This window comes from Paramormyrops kingsleyae, chromosome 7 (genome assembly GCF_048594095.1).
Source record: "Paramormyrops kingsleyae isolate MSU_618 chromosome 7, PKINGS_0.4, whole genome shotgun sequence".
Lineage (NCBI taxonomy): Eukaryota > Metazoa > Chordata > Actinopteri > Osteoglossiformes > Mormyridae > Paramormyrops > Paramormyrops kingsleyae.
Window position 1 is genome coordinate 20962342 of NC_132803.1, and position 18654 is coordinate 20980995.

The 18654-nt window shown below is 40.3% G+C and overlaps 1 long non-coding RNA gene across 1 annotated transcript in view; it reads left to right on the forward strand.

The window, feature by feature from the left end:
* The first annotated feature begins 481 nt into the window (after window positions 1-481).
* Window positions 482-18654, forward strand: part of LOC111847062 (uncharacterized) — a 29839-nt gene continuing 11666 nt past the window's right edge. Inside the window, exon 1 of the long non-coding RNA XR_002839001.2 lies at window positions 482-800. This is a non-coding gene — a long non-coding RNA (uncharacterized lncRNA). The remainder of the gene's footprint in view (window positions 801-18654) is intronic.

Sequence of the window (18654 nt, forward strand, 5' to 3'; positions counted from 1 at the left end):
TCGTCTGTGTTTATATTTCTTCAGACTGTCTGCAGGTGCAATGCTTTCCCAGTTGGCAGCTTTGGTCAAGGCCCAATGATGAAATCACCCTACAATCCATGAGATTTGAATCGGTGAATTTCTGATCACGTTGGTGAAATCCTCATCAGCAGCGAGAATTTTCTCTGAAGATGTCAACAGGGAATGCTGTATGTCCCAGCTTGATCAGTATGGTCTTAGTTGTGGAATTTCTGTATGTATAAATGTAATGCTTTTATGCATTTGCAAGTAATGTAATTGCTCATTTTATTACACAGCCATGGCACATCCAGGATGAAACCACCAGAGGCCGCCAGTGAGCGGACAGAAGCAGTAGTCTTCTGGCAACTTCTAGCTCTGGACTCAAGCCCATGAACACACCAGCTGATTGTTACATGCTGATTAGCTAGGTATTTCAGCTGGCTGATTTTCAGCTGTCTGTAGTCAAGTTGTCAAAAGCCATTCTATGGAGTACTAGAAACCTGAGTTTTTTGTGTGGATTAAGTCTCCTTGCCATTTTGATTTCTGATGGAATGGCACTGTTGTGTTGCCTATGGCATTGGGAGTTAGAGTGACGCCTCTGCTCTGTGTGTGGAGTTGGACTGCTCTCCCTATGCCACATGGGTTTTCCCTTGCAGTCCATGGACATGCGTTTTGGCCTCCCTTCAGGGCAATGCCGCCGCCTTCTGCCTTAAACTTCTTAGGATTATTATACAAGCTTATCAGCTCATTTGGAACTTTCTTACCTTTCTGCATGTGTGCTCAGGCCATCTCTGAAATCTGTAAGTAGAACAACCTTGATTTTACTTGACCTGTTCAAAATGAATTACATGTGGCTTTACATACACAGTCCCTTAACCACAAATAACAGGTCAGACTACATGCCACAGAATTTCAAACAGCAATGAACACAGCCTATATTACAATTTCCAAATAAACTAATAGCTAAATATTTTCAGGGCGTGTTGTGGGTTCGTGGGATGTTCATTCTGGGTCTTCAGTGCATGTGTGATATGCTACATTAGCTTCAAGTTCTAGGTCACCTTGTTTAACATGTTCACACAATTTGTCAGTCCATGTCAAAGCCTTTAGCATCACTAGCTGTCAAACGCCAACACAATGAATGCAATACTTTTTCAAGAGGGACAGGAAGACCAAACTCAATTGACAAAACTAGAAAATTGCAGGAAAATTGCTTTAAACATTCATAACCTCTTCTTCCCAAGAGTCTTCCTGGTCTGAATATTATAATTGCAGCAAAGATAAAAGCCGCTATTTTTCTATTCATAAGCCAAACTCCCATGGGGCTATCTGTTTTTGTTTTTTTTTTTACAATATAGAGGAATGGTGCTTTTTTAACTGCATCAATGTATGTAAATATATTACAAATCACTGTGATAAGGTCAAAAGGCACTGCATATGTGATACATTAACAAGCTTCAGAAATATACAAGGGACTCATTAGCTTTGACACATCATTAACTTATAAATGGACGTAGAATATGAATATGTTCTGGGCAATGGAGAACAAACTCATTTGGGGATTGGAAAAGATTTATCAAGATGTAAATAACTTCCTGAAGAGCTTCCTTTAATGCCGTTTATGTACTGCTGGACAGCGACAGTTTAAATGTCTACTCCACTTGGTTTCATGAAAAAAGTCATATTTAAGGATTCACATTTTAAAGTTAATTGAAATGTATTTTCTGAGGTTACTTATGACCTGTGTGCAAGTAAAGATGAGCTACTGATGCCATCATTATGATTATCAATTTTCCTGAAGTCCAATGTGTGATTATTTGCTAATCACTGCAAGGTTTAATAACCACATGGTTAATAACAATAATTAAACTGATCCCTATCTATATTTATGGATAAACAGCCATTCATCTTCTAATGACTTAAACATTGAACATTTTTTAATAATACACAAAAGCTTCCACGCAGTACATAGTACGCCAGAGCAGTGGTTCTAAACTGGCTTGGCTTGAGTACCCACGTTTTTTTTTTTGGACACTATCTAATACCCAGATTAAAAAAACTTCTGAATTTCCAGAATTTTAATCAGTTCCTCATAAATCTTCAGAGAAATGTTAGGTTGAACATTATCCCTGAGAGTCAGTAGCTGTTCCCTACTCCAAGAGATTGCGTTAGATGCACAATGAACAACATTAACAAAGAGCGCAAAGCCTTTTGAATTCAGTGTAATGCTACCTGTCAGTGGTGGCCTGAAGCCACAGGACATTTTGAAACACCAGAAGGAAGCCTAGTCAACATGGGGCAAACACTTCCCCATCCTGCAGACACTATTGCAACCCTCTAAAGAGGGCAAAACAAGAAACAGCAGAGGATCCTGCCTCATTGCATCATAGAATCAATTTCAATCTACACTCCTGCTGAGATCTCTGTGATATATCTCACTTTAAAGTCTACATGAACTGTATTAACGTATTAACAGAGTGGCCACTGGTTATTTGGCTAATTTGTTAATATGTTCATATACTACCAAGTATGTGGACACCCTCTCTTCTGAAAAGGCTTTCCACTATAGATTTTGGAATGACTGGATTTGCTTCCATTCAGCCGTAAGAGCATTACTGAGGTTGAGCACTAATGTTGGGTGATCAGATCTGACTTCATCTGTCATCACTGTTCCAATTCATTCCAAAGGTGTCTGGATTGACTTGAGGTTACAGTAGGACTGAGTGAAGGCCAGACAAGTTTCTTCGGCATCAAAATCAGCAAACCATTTCTTTATGAACCTCACTTTGTTCATGGGACCAGTGTCATGCTGAAAGAGGAAAGGGCCTTCCCCAGTTGAAAAATACATTTTTTCTAAAATGTCATTATATTCTATACCATTAAGACTTCCATTCACTGGAACTAATGCCCAAACCACATGAAACAAACTTTCAAGATTGTACTGTACTTTCAGGCATGTAGCATTTTCCTGGCATCTTCTAAAACTAGATTTATTCAAGTCAAATCAAGTAATTTATTTATATAGCACATTTAAAACAACATGAGTTGACCCAAAGTGCTTTCCAGCTTAGACAGAGTTAATTAACAAATACTGCATACATCGTAAGATATAGAAATAAAATAACATGAGTGACAATGAAATATAACAATAAAATAAGATGAAAATGTGCATACAAGAAATAATAAAATAAACAAATAAATAAAATGAAAATAAAAACTAAACTTGTTTTAGTATTGTTTAATGTAAAACAATAAGCAACAGAAAAAGCTAATAGGGTAATTAAAAGCGTTATTAAAATGTAATTAAAAGTAACTTAATAATGGACTTGCCAAAACACTGGGAGAACCTCAAACTCTAGCAAGGGAAAACAGGTGGGTCTTTAATTTACATTTAAACTCATGAGTAGAAGAGCGAGACTTTAAGTAGAACTGGAGACTATTCCAGAGTCTGGGGGCAGATACAGAGAAAGCCTGGTCACCTTTGGTTTTGAGGCGTGAGTGAGGAACCGAGAGGAGCTGTTATGAGGATGACCTATGTGACCGGGGGGTGAATATGGAACTAATAGGTCTGAAATGTATTGTGGAGCTAATCCAGTGAGGGCTTTAAAACCAAATCTACTCCATATTTCAAAGGTAGCCAGTGCAAATGAGCTAGAACAGGAGTGATATGTTGTCTTTTCTTCGTTCCAGTTAAAAGTCTAGCAGCTGCATTTTTTTTGTGAAGATACAATAAATTTTACACTTACAACATTTTATGAACATATAAACCAACAAAAGTGAACAGCTGCATTTTGAATCATTTGAAGTCTAGAAAGTGAGGAAGGAGCAACCCCAGATACAAGGAATTACAGTAGTCAAGCCGAGAGGTGATAAAAGCATGAATAACTATTTCCAGTTCCATATGAGATAAAAATCGGCTTTAACTTGGCTATATTCATCAGACTATCAGATGACAAATTGTTACTCATCTCTCCAAAGAATGCATTTCCATTGTCCATTGCGTTCAATGGTGGTGCTCATCATACCACTGCAGTTAATGCTTGGCATTATGCGCAGTGCAGCTGTTCAGCCATGAAAACCCATATATTGAATCTCACAAATAATGGCTCTTGCACTGATGTTGCTTCCTGACATTTTTACTCACTACTCACTTTGAGTAGTGGTGTTTACTTGCTACTCACTTCGCCATTTGTCAATCCCATTTTGTGAGCCTTCGTAGCCTGTTATTTAGCAGCTGAGTTGTTGTTTCTCCAAGACGTTTCCATTTCACAGTGACGGCACTTATTTTTGACAAGGGCAGGTCTTGATGAACAGTCTTGATGGAATGGTGGTATCCTGTGGTGGTGCCATGGTACAAGTCACTGAGATCTTCAGTATGACCCATTCTACTGCCAGCGTTTATCTATGGCCGTAGGCTTGGTTTTATTGAATTCAATCAATCAGTCAATTTTATTTTGCATAGTGCATTTTCAGAACGTTACATTGTCTCAACCGCTTTACATTATCCCTGCCCAAAGCCCCCAATATGCAAGCCAGAGGAGACAGTGGTAAGGAAAAACAGTGGTACAGCAGCAGGGAAGGAAGGAAAGACATCACAGGGACAATGGGCAGGCAGGCCAGAAGGACGTCACAGGTACTGGGGGCATTTCCGGCAGCAGGGTAGGCAGAATGTCTTGATGTTTTTCGTTGGGTCTCCTGGCAGTAAGGGTAGGGGAAATAAAATATCGACTTGTTAGCAATGGGTTTGGCTGAGACAAGTGAACCCAATAATTGGAAGAGAAGTCCACATACGTTTTGCCATGTAATGTATATAACATGATTGTATGATTATTCACAATGATCAGTGTTAGGATTCTGTAATTAAAACTGCAAGTAAACATGCAACCCTTGTGTCACGCCCAGCTCCGTACGATCCTCGTGTGTGCCACGCACCCCCCTCGTTACCTCGTGTTATTTCCTAATTGTTATCACCTGTTTCCTATTTGATTTTGACTTGTCTTGTGTATTTAGTCCACGTCTGTGTTAGTATCCCCAGTCTGGTCATTGTAGTGTAGTGTCATTCTGTGTTGTTGCCTGCCGTTTGTGGAATTAAACCCGGTGTTCCCCTATTCACGGCTTCATTTGCCTGCTTCCGCCCTGCATCGTGACACCTTGGTTACTTAAATTGTTTATTGTATGTTAGAGATTTTGCTGTTCTATTAGGTCAAACTAAACCAGAAGTATTCCTTGGGGTAAGGTTTATATTTTGATGATGTGTCTGTAAAGAATTATCAGATCCTTCTCTCCAACATTCTCTGTATGTAGTAGAGCTTTATATAGACACTAAGGCAAGGGACATTTTTTGATCACAGCAAGTCAGGAACCACAAGACAGTCATGACCACCAGACTCCCCTTTGATCACATGATTGCGCAATACTTTGGCTGCCTCAAGTGTATTTGCATGTAGTCGAACCAGCACCTTGTCAAAGGCCTTTGTTCACTTGAATGACATTAGGTGAAAACTGACAGGTTTCCTGAATAACATAACTTACTGCAGTATAATGTGCTACAAGTTATCACACAAAACTTTCTTACAAAATCCTACAACAAATCCTACATGTGTTTTGCTTACATTATAATTCTGATGTTCATTTTTAATAAGAACATGTTTGCTTCATTTGCATTAGTTTCCTTTGAAGGTCAAGTTCAATATCTTTGGGAATTTTTTTTTTTTTATGACAAACCAGCTGTCATCATCTGTGCTATGCAAATCTGCTGCTGATATCAATAAATGTTTCAATCAGTGTTTTGACCATGTAATCCTGGTCTATTCTGGTCTGACACAAATGTACCTTGGAATAAGGAAAGCTATGTTGTATGTGGAAGTGGAAATGGATTTTACAAAATGGTGGGGAGGGCCAAAATGAAAAAGCAGCCTTTGTGGAATAGGGAAACACAGAAAAAGAACACAATGACTTCAGCACACCACAAACTTGATCATCAGGTTCTAGGTATGTCTCAGAACCCAGAAGGACAAAATAATTACATTTCTAATCAGCTGTTCTCCAGACATCACCCCCCATGCTTACATTGTAATATTTCTTTTACCTATGAACTGTTATTATTCATCTATCTTCCTTAGCTGCATATCCAGTAAAGGATGACAGTATTAGCTCAGTACAAATTCCAGGCAACTTCAGCACAAGACTGGAGATAACATGGCTGGGACACCAGTCCATCACAGAGTACACGCTGGGCAATTTAGAGATGCCAGTTTACCTACCTGCATGCTTTTGGACTGCAAGAGAAAACTCCACAGACACACAGAATGGGGTGGATTTGCATCCCAGATCCCCGAGGAGAGGATGCAACAGTGCAAGGAGCATCCATTACCGGCAAACAGTATTTTGTAGTGTATTTCAAGCTGATTTTATTCATGTGTATTGAACAATACAAACTGTACAATGAAGGCTTCTAGTGACTTACTTACTGGCTGGTTTCCAAACTAGAACTATTTAATTCATAGTTCACAGGTAACAGATCTAGAAATTAGTATATTGGCAAATAATAATTTTGAGCTTAGTTTAAATATGATTGACAATGCAAAAATATGTAAACAGATTCATTGACATCATTCATTCATTCATTCATTCATACAGACGTGAAAAAATAGGACATTGTTCTTTATTAAGAAATATCAACATATCAATATTAAATTTTCTTTCAAATCATATTTGTCGTAAAGGTGATGTACTGTAATTGTATCACCTATGCAAAAACAAGAAACAAAGTCACTTATTTAACAGAAGAGACTGAGGAAAAAGAACATCCTCACATCCATTACTATTTAAAATGCCTAGAATTAGATTCTGGTGCACCACATCAGGTGAAAATGATTAGAACATCGTTACAGAGCTTATAGGTGAAGCCTGTCTTATTTAAACCACAGACATTTAGTTTGGTTTGCACTTGATTGTTGCAGTGAGTCGTATCACAATGTGCTTTGGACAGATCAATCTGAAATTGAATTATTTGGACACAGTAGCAGAGGACATGTTTTGCTTAACTAAAGACAGATTTTGAGCAAAAGAACCTCATACCAGCTGTGAAGCATGAGGGTGGAAATGTCATGGATTGAGGCTGCTTTGCTGCAGCAAGACCTGGCCAGCTCACCATCATATAATCCACTATGAATTCTTCATCGTATCAGAGGGTGCTTGAGGACAATGTGAGATCGTCTGTCCAGAAGCTGAAGTGGGGGTGGACCATGCAACATGACAATGACCCAAAACATTCCAGTAAATCTACCAAGAAAAGGCTTGGAAGAAAAGGAGAGTTCTGGAATAGCCAAGTCAAAGCCCGGATCTGAAGCCTGTCGAGATGTGGTGATTTGAAGCGGAGGTGCATGCGAGACACGTTTCAAACATCACTCAGCTTAAGGAATTCTACATTGGAGAGTGGGGGATACTTTCTGCCAGCGATTTCAGAGATTGATAGATGGTTATAGGAAGCGTCTCACCGAGGTTATTTCAGCCAAGGGGGGACATACTAGCTATTAGGGCACAGGGTGTCCTAACTTTATCCTCAGTAGGTTGGCATCTTAGTTAATTTCTTTTGTTGAAACAGATTTAATATTGATGTGTTGATATTTCTTAATAAAGTACTAAATATTTCATGGGGGTCCTATTTTTTTCCACATGGCTATATCAGAACCAAACAACACATACACATATGTATACACTTTTCACAATGATATGGCTGATGTTTTTCCCCCACTGTCATACTCAGGGAGTGAATTTTGTATAGGAGCAAACATTCAATGCAAATGTCACCATATGAGCCTCCTAAAGTGTTAAAAAGGTGATAGTGTATATAACTGCTTTACCAAGGGAAAGAAGAAGAGAAGTATTCAGTAAGTTAAGATTAAAACTGGACTCCTTTGGTACTGTGTCTCTTTGGAGAATCCTTGGGTACCGCTGGTTTGACTTTGTGTCGAACGAGAGGTTGCTAGAGGAGTCCCAATGAGGCACATTACCTGCATTGTGAGGGAGTGTCAGTTACGGCCATGTGGCGCGTCTCCCTGAGGGTGCTCCGGCTCGCAGGATCCTCATTACTGAGGACCCGAGCGGCTGGACCGGGCCAAGGGGACGCTCACATGACACCTGGCTGTAGCAGATGGATGCCATTTCCGGAGGGTGGGACTGGACCGTATATCTTCCTTGGGGATCACTGGCTGGGATCCCGAGGTGTTTCGCTGTGTAATGGGTGCAGCAACGCACTGCATCAGCGCATGCTCCCCAACCTGACCTGACCAAGGGAAAAACTATTCTAGAATGTATTTCATACTCTTAGGATGAAAGAAATGCACGAGATATAACTTGGTGCACAATGTATGGCACTTTCTAAGTAACCAGCAGTCTTTCATCATTTTTGCTTGATTGTGTGTCACTGCTAGTGTTCACAAAACACATTGTCATGTGGATCAACTGATCTCTACTTAATAACTAGAAATATATTAACATTTTCAAAACCAGGAAATCTGATTTTGTCCTGTTTGTGTCCATGCTTGTAACTTGGAGGACTATATATTTTTTTGTATAGGAATTTTAATGGATCAGTCCATTTTCCAGCTACTTCTCCTAGACGTGGTGTGGCCTAGAACCAGTGCTAGGTAGTATAGAGAACAGGGCAGAGATCAACCTGGACAGCCTGCAAGCTCATATCTCAGTGCACATACATGCATACATTCATATATTACAGAGAGTTAAAGAGCCCAGCCTGACTGCATCCATCTGGACTATTGTAAGGAACAAGGGGTACCCAGGAAACCCACGTTACAGACAATATATTTAAACTCACAGAGCAGAGGTGGACATTGGTCTCTCAGCGCTTATGAGGGCAAAGTTGTCCTTTGAACAACTAGGCTGCCCCCCTATTAATTTAATATTCATGCAATAATTTACCAATCCAGTTTAAGCATAATCTAATGGTGTTGTGGTCACGCATAGGTAATACATTCTGCTCCTAGGTTAGCTCCAACTTTGTGCATTTTTTTATAGGATGTAGATCTTCCTCTTGTCTGCCTGTAGCCAGCATCAATTTGCTCTATTTAATATGAAAAGTTCCTAAGCAGTTCTTTTGTTGTATATGGCATATTATCATACACATATCAAACTGCGGAAATATACAGAAATGGCCAGCCCCTTTGGGGAGGGGGGGGGGGGGACGTCCTCCACATTCACAAGGGCAGAAGCAGCATGTAGCAGCAGTAACACAGTAAAAGAGTGACACACCAGCTTTCCAATTACTCTAAGCTTTTTACTAGGGAAATGACCTGTATAATGGTTGGGCCAATTATTGGCCACTAGCTGTATCTTGTTGATACTCCTTTTAGTAGACAGTGAGGAAACCACGCTAACTGTGGTCTGTGTGGTCCTCATCACCCCCCTGCCGGTGACTGGCAGATTCCCAGCGGACAGTAATGTCACAGTATATGCTGTACCGCATATCACAAAATGGAAACACCACTCTCTATGGAAAGAGATGACAGCAAAGAAAATACTCAAAGTCTTACTAATCCATGTAAAGCTATTATGGCTATAGAGTTAAGGAATCAGTAAAGGAATAACTTTTAAGTGACAAAAAACATGGATTTAGAATAGTCAAAATTATTTGATGTGGATACAGAACAACCAGCAAACCACAGCAAATAAGGAAAGGGAATGAAATTAAATGAAACTTAAAAATAATCTACGCAAGGAGCAATGTATGCCACAGGTAGGACAAAGCAGCATCATCATCATTCGAGAAAGATAATGTGTATATGGATGTCTCTATGTGAGCATCACAAAAGCTTAGGTATTAAAGCCATCAAGCATATACAGTACATGTGAAGCTATAATATATCACTAAGACATATTGCAGCTGGACGTTGAGCTATGTACAAAACTGGACTTGAATTTCTACACCTGGGGCTAGCTCAGAAAATATGTACAGTACTCAAATACAAAAAACGTTAAGCACCCAGAAGTAATGGTCTGATTTGGATGTAATTCGGTACACGTGCAGACCAGCGATGGGTATGTAAATGATTCGGTTTGCAAGGAGCTGGCACGTCTAGTCACGAGACACAGAGGATGTCACATAGACGCATTAGACAGCATTACCAGCAGTTGACATTTCATAGGGGTCGCATTGTGGGTTTGCATGAGGCCGTGTGGTCGTATCATGCAGTTGCCCAGCATGTGGGGCATACAGATGTCACAGTCGCCCGATGTTGGAACCAATGGGCATACAGTATGAAGGCACCCACACACATTGTGAAGGTTCTGGTCACCCAAGACAGACCACACCAAGGGAGGAACGTGATATTGTATGCCAAGCATTACAGAACCCCATGACATCTGTGCCTGCCATTCAGACACAGGTATTAGGCTCTCTACAACACCCCATATAATCTATATAATGTGTTTATGGTGTGCCTGTGTCGTGCTGAGGTCGTCCTATGGCCAGCCAGGTCCCCCGATCTTTCCTCAATCGAACATGTGTGGGATCAACTCAGATGTCAACTTAGACCCAGTGGCAATCTGCAGGATCTCGAGGGCCAGTAGGAACAGCTGTAAGCTGACTTGCGGCAGAAGAGGATACAATGGCTGTACAACTTCCTTCCGCACCATATTGCCGCATGTATCCAGGCCCGGGGGGGTGTCACAGCCTACTGACATAGGACCGGCAGTGTGCTCATACTGCCAACTTTGTTGTCCATTTGATCTGATATTATAATCATTGCGAAACAGTCACATGACCTTTCACCACGTGCAGATTCATTTAATTTCCACCACTCTGTCTGGGTGCTTCACTTTTTTTGTCCCTGAGTGAACATCTTTGTTAAAGTGAGTTCAGTGAGGAGTGACAAGGATAATTCCTCCTGTGAAAGGGCTGCCTTGCAAGTGTAGGTCAGAAGCAGTAAACATCTTTAGTGTCAAATGAAGGCCACTGAAGGGGGATATGATCCAGATTTACCACAGTATACTATGGTAAAATATCCTCTGTTTAGTTATCTCTCAGGCTCCAGGCAAAGCCAACAAGATCCTAATGCCCATCCTCTCTCTATCTACATCATTAATAAACATTCCTGAATTTACATTCTTTCTCATTCCTACTGAAATGACACCTAGATTTTGTGTGCTCCCCTGCTGTGTTGCATTAACCCTGTCTCACTGTAATCCCTCAATAGAGAAATTGTTACCCCAATTAACCTTTTCTCCTGCCCCCCTCACTGTGTCATGTACTCCTACTCATTATCACAGGGAGTTTCTGAAATTACATGCATCTTGTCCAGTTTAGTTCTTCTATACTGCAATCATGAACATCCTTGGTCTTTATTGTATTTCCAATGTGCCTTTTCTTGTCTTAATATGTTGTGGCCATTTAATGTTAATCCTTGCAAACCCAGGATAAATCTCAGACTACACTACCAGTAAATTACATCCCCAAAACACATTACTGCAGATATCTCTGTCTTTTGTTGTAGTGAGCTGAATAAAGAAAGCAGTCAATTCACAAATTATTCATTAGTCTACCAGTGAGCTGTTTTCTCTCATGGACAGAGAACTGTGCATAGACCCTCGATCTCAGCCGCAGTCATGACCCTTCCCCTCACCCTACACATATCTGTTTTCCTCCTTGGGAATCCATCATGTTTGTCTTTTTTGTCCCTCCCAGCTGCCCTTGTGTTGCACTTCCATCTTCAAATTAAGTCCCTCTAATTCCACACATTCCTTTACCTTGTAGCTCTATTCCCTGTTCTGCCCAGATCAGGTGTCACAGTCACAAATATTGAACTATTATCCTGTCATTGTTGCTGCTTACACACATAATGCATTATAATGGTCAGTATCAGAATTTAAGTTGCTTTGTACTGCATTATGAAGGAATCTGTAGTGCATTATAGATGAGTTTCATAAAGCAACTATAATGCGTAATAAACATGGCTATAATGACCTTGTTTGGCAATGGCATGTTTATAATGCTTTATGCTTTATGAATGCAACATAATGTGTTATGAATATGTTCATAGATTCTTGTAGACATGGCATTCATAGAAAGTGTTACGAAAATAATAATAACAATAATAATAATAATAATTTAACTAGACCTCCAATATTGCTAACAGAGTGTGGATAATTGCATTCATATTTTAAACCCTGGACAAATGGTAACTTTAGAGCAGTAATGATAAATTACACAGTTAAAATGACGTTCAATAAAATGCATAAAAATTAATGACATAAATGTATAATACAGTACATATAATCGTAGATGTATAGTTATGTTTATTGATCATAACTTATTGTAAAAAAAAACAGTCATATATTTAAGATGTTCCTAAGAAGCAAACACAGGTAAAACACTGAAATAGAACTTAGTATGAATACAAAAATACACTCATAACCACAATTCATTATTACTAAATAACAAGATATAGAAAAAACAATTTCTGATTAAGAAGAAAGCAATACAGCAACAGCATTAACAGTTGATAGATCAGTTGTCTTGTGTTTATGAATGTGTACGTGACATCTATCTTATCTATTTATCTATCTATAGATCTATCTATCTATCTATTTATTTGATAGAGATGGGGGATTTCATTACCATTCTGCCAAGCGTTTTCACAGCTGTCCAAGGGTGGATGCATCAAGGTTAAATGCTGCTGCAATGGGAAGCCTTTCTATAAAAGGGTCAGCAGTATGGGAATCATTTAGATTATGGAGGAGAATGTGTCAGTCTAAATGTCAGTGCTTACTGATACTTTCAGATTGGATGTCCTTCCTGTGCTGATCAGCCAGCCAAGGCTGAACTCAGACTCTGCCACACATGCACATGCGATATAACTCGCCTTCGAATTTAAAGGCCACCCCTTTCACGGCTTTTGAGCTGCAATACATGCTAAATGAATCTTGCAGCATTCCACTGACTCTTCATTTAATTATTCACCTGGCACTCAGAAATCAAAAACTGGAAAGAAAAGTAAAGGGAAAATTTTGAAAGCATACTGAAAATCATGGTAGCACTTGTTACCATGGCCATGTTTTTAGTTTATTTATAAACACATCCATAACAAATAATAATACATTCATAAAGCCATAGAAACGTGGCTATCAATATTTATCAAAAGGCATTACACATTATAGCCACATGTATTATCCATTACAAATGCTTTAGGAAGCTGTCATCTACAGTATAATACACTACTGACACCTTTATTGCCATAACTCTCTGATAATTAGGGAATTCAAACCCCTCAATCACTTCTAAAGTGGTGAAAAATTCACTGGTAAAATTTGATAAAAGCGACATGTTTTTTACAGTAGTCTTAGATAACACAAATGATTGGGTTATTTATCAATAAATCACTGTCTATCAATCAATCAATTAATTGGCTAATTAATCTAGGCAGTAAGTGTATATAAGTGTATATATCACAGGAAAAAAAACACAATTTTACATTAGAACATAAGTAAATCAAGAGTAACACAATAAAAACTAACAGGAATTTTTTTTGTTCTCCAAAATGTTACTAATATCTTCTTGGATGGTTCCCAAACCTCTTCTCCCCAGCCATTCCATGTATTTCATGGCATTTCACCACCAATTTGCTTAACTGATTAAATGTAATTAGTTACATGATTCAATGAGGTATTGGTAGCCAAGCATGATGTGCTAGTGGTCAAGTCAAAAAACCCATTTTAGAGGGTTACTGAATATACTCGGGAGACTTTAGGAAAGGTTTTGAAATGACTAAGCTGACATACTTTGACAAAGATATAATCACCAACAGGAAACTCATTTCACACTTCTTTTTCCCATGACCAGTAATCTAAGGAATGAAGCTGCTTTGGTGCTTGGTGCAATTCACCTTAAGGTAAAGTATGTAATAAAATACACAAAAGTATTGGACACCTGGTCATTACACCTACAGATTTTTTTTGACATTCCTTTCCAAATCCAAAGTCATCAATATGGAGTTAGTCCCCCCTGGAGCACTCTTCTGGGAAGGCTTTCCACAAGATTGTGTTGCAAGTCTGTAGGTATTGTTGCCCATTCATCCAGAAGAGCATTTGTGAGGACAGGCACTTATGTTGGACCAAAGGTGTTCGTTGGGGTTGAGGTCAGGGCTCTGTGCAGGCCATTCAGGTTTCTCCACACCAAACTAACCCATCCCTGTCTTAATGGACTTTGCTTTTTGCACAGTGATGCTGTGAGAGAATAGGGCCTTTCCCAAACTGTTCCCACAAAGCTGGAAGCATACAATTGTCCAAAATGTCTTGTAATGTTGAAGCATTAGGAGTTACATTCATTGGGACTAAAGGGCCAAGCCCAACCCCTGAATAACAACCCCATACCATTATCTCTCTTCCACCAATCTTTACACTTAGCACAATGCAGTCAGGCAAGGTAACATAACCCTGGCATCCATCAAATCCAACCTCATCAATCAGACTGCCAGAGAGAGAGAAGCATGATTCCACAGAACACTGTTTCCCAATACTTTTGCCCATATAGCTTATACTATCAGATATTGCTCACTAAATGTCATTATAGGACAGAAAAAAAAGAGTAATGAGCAAACAGTAGTGTTGTGCTCTAGAACTTGTGAATTAACTTGCTAGCCTGCTAGTGGAACTCTAGTGAATTTCAACAGGCATACTCAGGCAGTGGCATATTATGGTTTGTTATATATAAAAGACTTCACTAGTAATAAATTAGGCCAGCTACTTTTGTTCCTAAGCACAAAATTTGTCAGGGTCAGGGTCCATTCGTCTTGTCACCTATGGCCAGCAGGTGTCGCTGGTCACCCTGCTTTTCTGTTTCTGGTTTTCTATATTCCCCTAGTGTATGTTACTTCTTTCCTTCCCTGTTTTGGTTTGCCTTGTTTGTGTCCTGTTTGGTTTTGGTCTTGGTCCTTCAGCCTCTGTATTATGTTTATAGTGCAGTGTGATTGATATTTCCTAGTTTTAGTGTTTGTTAGAGTTCCCTTGTTCGGTGCTCATTTATTGTAGTTCATTCCACCTGTTGCCTGTTGCCCTGTTCCTTTGTTGATTGGTTGATGTTGTGATTATCCTCACCTGCCCCTTGTTAGTCCTCATTATCTATGTCTGTTCCCCTGTGTATCTACTTTCTAGCTTCTTTCCTCGTGATTGCTCCCATCTTGATTTGAACCCCTTGTAGTCCCATTTATTTGTGCTTTCCACCACTGTCTTCTGTTTTCCTAAATAACCCCTTTTATATTAGAGGCACACTGTGGACCATCACCTTTTTCCGCCTGTGCTGTGCAATGCCCTGCTATAACAGAACATAATTTCTGTTACCCAAACGTTAATGTTCTGATAGCCACTGAGCCTGAGTCAAAGGGAAATCTGACCGGTGAGCTTGACGTTGCGTATTACATGCATCACAGTCGCTGGTTTATTCTACTTAAAGTTAGGGCAAGCTGTACAGTATGTCTTGTAAATATTACACATTATTAAGGCTGTAATGGCACACATGTATTTTTGTATTTCCAAATTACAAATTACTTAAATACATTTTCTCACATCAGTGTTTTGTATTTTATTTTCGTAAGCAAGTATTTGTAATTTGTAAGTATACATTGGTGCCCATCTCTGCCTACACACACACACACACACACACACAAGACCAATGGTTTTAGAAGAGTTTGACCACAGAGTGAAGGAAAAGCACCAATGAGTGCTCAACAAATGTAAGAACTCCTTCAGGATGACTGGAAAAGCATCCTAGGAGGCCACCTCATGGAACTGGCTTAGAGGCCCAATGATAAGAACATAAGAACATAAGAACTATACAAACGAGAGGAGGCCATTCGGCCCATCGAGCTCGCTTGGGGAGAACTTAACTAATAGCTCAGAGTTGTTAAAATCTTATCTAGCTCTGATTTAAAGGAACCCAAGGATTCAGCTTGCACTACGTTATCAGGAAGACTATTCCATACTCTGACAACACGCTGTGTAAAGAAGTGCTTCCTTAAATCCAGTTTGAAATGTTCTCCCACTAATTTCCACCTATGGCCACGAGTTCTTGTATTTGAACTAATACTGAAGTAATGATGGGATCACTCTGCCGATCCAGGGATTTTAACAAGGGACTTTTTGTGTCCCAACCCACACAGCTGCCCCCCGCGCCACAGCAATATTTTTTGTCCAATACAGACACTCCTGACTTAACGACTGAGTTCCATTCCTACGACTAGGTTGTTAAGTGAATTGGTCGATAAGCAAGGAGTCACACCTTAACCAAAATTTCAGCTGTACAGTACTGGTACTGGGTTTGTGTCAAACATCTTTAGGTATTATTTTAAAGATACGAGCACAAGCACCCCTGCAAAATCTGCTGTGCAGTGATACGATTGGTGTGTGTAGTTCGGTAGAAGAAAGTAGTTTGTACATTAAACTGCTCACTACAAAGTCTGTTCATTATCTTCAATAACTGGGTCATGATTTCTGGAAGACACATTGCTGTTGAATTTTTCAAAAGTATTTTTCTGGTGCTTTAATTAATTACTCCCAATATATTAGAGACAAGCCCAATATATCTATGGTCAATATCTCCAAAACAAAGCAACTCCCAGCAGAACAACCTATACGGATAGATAGCACTAAAGCTGTGGGATGAAGACTGAGACTGAGAAAGGATGATATGAGATGAGATGTTTGATGCTGAGATGTTGTGCTGCCATTTCCATGACCAAAGTTCTCTTACCGTGTACAATACCGACTGGTTGGAGAGCTGGTCATAAGTCCAGGTAGTCGATGAACAGGTTGGTTGTTAAGTGAGGAGTGTCTGTACTTTATTGGTCAGTGCATAATTCCATACATGCTATTTTGTAGTTTTGATGTCTTTATTTAAAATGGAGAAAATAGTACAAATAAACCTTTCTATATGTAGGTGTGTCCAAATTTTGACTGGTACTGTGTATATGTGCGCTAGCGTTGAGACTGTGACTGTACAACAAGGACATAAAACAATGTTGCACTGTCCTTATGGAATAGTGAAAAGTGCTCTTCTGCATGCTCGTTCACCCTGCTGTTTGTGTGTGTACATCCCATTGGTTAGGGAAGGCAGGGTGATGGTAGCCAAACTGGACCCATAAAGGAGATGTGCCAGTAGGACCACCAGGTCTCAGCTTAAACCAGATCAGAAAATCTACAATGTCAGGGGAAAGGGCTGTAAAATTTGACTCCGAATCTAAATTGAACTCACCTGCCCCCACACAGATAGGATGGGTTCCTCTCCTACCTTGGTCCATGTGTCACTTCCATGTTTGGTCAGTGGGTGTTGCTGGTCATTATGGTCCCATTATTTCCCATGTTGTTATCTCTTAGTGTTTCCCTGTTTCCCTGTTCATAGTCGGTTACTGGGCCAGAAACCAGCCTCAACCTTTTTTGCATTTTTAACTGTATGTTTCTTTATATTCCTGATCTATGTAGTTGTTACTGCATGTTGCTCTATTTTGCTGTATGCTTCTAAGTCATAGTTACCCTGATTTCCAGTATTTCCTACAGTACCTACCCTTGGTTTTGTTTCTGTTTGTTGGAGCCTCTCCATGAATTGTTCCTCCTTCACCATGCCCTGTTGTAATAGAATGACTGACTCACACCAACGATCCCATAGCTCCAGAATGGGCTCTGTCACGCAGGGATCTATGTTCCTTCCCACCCCCACCCCCCCAAGCCAGTTTCTGGCCCAACAGAGGGAATCTCTCCCGTTGTCCAGGTGAGTGATCTATGCAGCTTTCAAGCATCATGGGAAACACATGGGTTACACTACCTAGCTACTGTATTCCCCTCTCCTCATTTTTTTGCTGAAGCAAGAATAAAACTCCTTTAGCTGTCTGCTGTGTTGTCTATCACTGAGGTGCATAGACTTGCAACTTAAGGACCTATTCGAGTCACTTGAGTTTTCTAAACCTGGCCCAGAAGGGGCTACCACCTCACCCACATCTCCAGACACCTGCCCAGGGGAGTCTGCTCCCTTTCCCAAACACCCACAGCCTGGCCCAGAAGGGGCTACCACCTCACCCACATCTCCAGACACCTGCCCAGGGGAGTCTGCCCCCTTTCCCAAACACCCAGAGCCTGGCCGAGAAGGGGCCACCGTTCATCTCAAGCCTCCCAAGTTTGTTCCCCAGAGGCCCAATCTGCCAGGGCTGGCCCAGTCTTCATATGACAGTCCTAGTCTTAGTGCAAAAACAAAGTCCATTAAATTCTTTGCAGCTCCAGAATTTAAATCACCAGGTCCTCCAAAGACATTCTCTAGCTCAGCAGTAGATGAGAAGTCGAGCTGGATGACAGACCTTCCCACAGACCTGCCTCACAGACCTTCTCCACTGACCTTCCCCACGGACCTGCCACACAGACCTGGCCCACAGACCTTCCCCATAGACCTGCCCCAGAAACCTACCCCCACAGACCTGTTCCGGGGTCCCTTTCCCACTTGTGAGGGACAGTTTTTCCCTGCACCCTTTGACATTGAGCATGAAGATATCTGGCACCTCTGAAATACAGGACTCTTCCCTCCCACATTCATTTTCCTTTTAAATCAGCTGTGATCTACTAAACTGCAGATATTCCTCTGATTCTATGGAATAATTA